Here is a 2500-nt window from a genome sequence, read left to right as displayed (position 1 = left end):
CGCACCAGGGCCCAGCGTGTGCCGATGGTGGTCGAGGCAACCGCCAGCACCAGGGCCCAGCGTGTGCCGATGGTGGTCGAGGCAAGCGCCCGCACCAGGGCCCAGCGTGTGCCGATGGTGGTCGAGGCAAGCGCCCTCACCAAGGCCGAGCGTGTGCCGATGGTGGTCGAGGCAACCGCCCGCACCAGGGCCCAGCGTGTGCCGATGGTGGTCGAGGCAAGCGCCCGCACCAAGGCCGAGCGTGTGCCGATGGTGGTCGAGGCAAGCGCCCGCACCAGGGCCCAGCGTGTGCCGATGGTGGTCGAGGCAAGCGCCCTCACCAAGGCCGAGCGTGTGCCGATGGTGGTCGAGGCAACCGGCCGCACCAAGGGCCGGCGTGTGCCGATGGTGTTCGAGGCAACCGCCCGCACCAGGGCCCAGCGTGTGCCGATGGTGGTCGAGCCAGGAGCCCGCACCAAGGGCCGGCTTGTGCCGATGGTGTTCGGGGCAAGCGCCCGCACCAGGGCCCAGCGTGTGCCGATGGTGCTGGGGGCAAACGCCCGCCCCAGGGCCCAGCGTGTGCCGATGGTTATCGGGGCAACCGGCCGCACCAGGGCCCAGGGTCTGCCGATGGTGCTCGAGGCAACCGCCCGCACCAAGGCTCAGCATGTGCCGATTGTGATCGAGGCAACAACCCACACCAGGGCCCAGCTTGTGCCGATGGCGGTCGAGGCAAGTGCCCGTACCGAAGGGCAGCCTATGCCGATGATGGTCGATGCATGTGCCATCACCATGCGTCATCATGTGCCATTGATGGTCGAGGCCTTGGCCGAAGTTCGATTTTGAGCCACGGTGCCCATGCTTGGCTCCAGCATGTGCTGGTGCCGCATTTTTTTCACTCGGGACAGCATCGCCGGAGCATCGCCGGAGCATCGCCGGAGTACCGCCGGAGAACCTGACCGGCGGCATTGGGGTTCCGGCGATTGGGAGGGGGGCCGGGGGGGTGTGCGCACATGATGTGCGATGGGTGCTGGTACTTGGCCTTGTGTTGGCCCCCTATCCCTCATCAAACCTCTGAGAATTCACACCCCCTTAAAGAGCATTTGAGATTTTACAGGTTTGCTACCAGTAGCCGTTAAAGTGTCTGAAATGGGGACACTTTTTTCAAACGGTCACAAAATCTTCTCTACTTCGAGTTTTTAGCTGAATTTTTTTGTGCATGCCAACAAAAATAGAAGGATCATGCCTACAAAATTTGGGGCCAAAAATCCTTATAAAAAAATTTTAAAAAATCCCGAACCGCAAAAAGTTTCGAAAATCGTGAAAAATAGAAAACGAGTCATCTTCCAACGAAACTTCACGTGAAGGCTTAGGGGACCATTGTATGAATTTACAAGCCATAAAAATGGCATTGGCACGGCAGAAATTTGAAGATGTGCCTAAACCCACCAGGGCCCAGCGTGTGCCGATGGTGCTCGAGGCAACCGCCCGCACCAGGGCCCAGCGTGTGCCGATGGTGCCCGAGGCAAGCGCCCGCACCAGGGCCCAGCGTGTGCCGATGGTGGTCGAGGCAACCGCCCGCACCAGGGCCGATAGTGTGCCGATGGTGCTCGAGGCAACCTGTCGCACCAGGGCCCAGCGTGTGCCGATGGTGATCGAGGCAACCTGCCGCACCAGGGCCCAGCGTGTGCCGATGGTGGTCGAGGCAAGCGCCCGCACCAGCGCCCAGCGTGTGCCGATGGTGCTCGAGGCAACCGACCGCACCAGGGCCCAGCGTGTGCCGATGGTGCTCGAGGCAACCTGCCGCACCAGGGCCCAGCGTGTGCCGATGGTGGTCGAGGCAAGCGCCCGCACCAGGGCCCAGCGTGTGCCGATGGTGGTCGAGGCAACCGCCCGCACCAGGGCCCAGCGTGTGCCGATGGTGCTCGAGGCAACCTGCCGCACCAGGGCCGAGCGTGTGCCGATGGTGGTCGAGGCAAGCGCCCGCACCAGGGCCCAGCGTGTGCCGATGGTGGTCGAGGCAACCTGCCGCACCAGGGCCCAGCGTGTGCCGATGGTGCTCGAGGCAACCGACCGCACCAGGGCCGAGCGTGTGCCGATGGTGCTCGAGGCAAGCGCCCGCACCAGGGCCCAGCGTGTGCCGATGGTGCTCGAGGCAACCGACCGCACCAGGGCCGAGCGTGTGCCGATGGTGGTCGAGGCAAGCGCCCTCACCAGGGCCCAGCGTGTGCCGATGGTGGTCGAGGCAACCTGCCGCACCAGGGCCCAGCGTGTGCCGATGGTGCTCGAGGCAACCGACCGCACCAGGGCCGAGCGTGTGCCGATGGTGCTCGAGGCAAGCGCCCGCACCAGGGCCCAGCGTGTGCCGATGGTGGTCGAGGCAACCTGCCGCACCAGGGCCCAGCGTGTGCCGATGGTGCTCGAGGCAACCTGCCGCACCAGGGCCCAGCGTGTGCCGATGGTGGTCGAGGCAAGCGCCCGCACCAGGGCCCAGCGTGTGCCGATGGTGGTCGAGGCAACC

Source organism: Durio zibethinus, unplaced genomic scaffold (genome assembly GCF_047325235.1).
Source record: "Durio zibethinus cultivar Kanyao isolate XHJ-2024 unplaced genomic scaffold, ASM4732523v1 HiC_scaffold_2, whole genome shotgun sequence".
Lineage (NCBI taxonomy): Eukaryota > Viridiplantae > Streptophyta > Magnoliopsida > Malvales > Malvaceae > Durio > Durio zibethinus.
The sequence above is the reverse complement of the archived record's forward strand: the minus strand, read 5'-3'. Positions refer to the sequence as shown.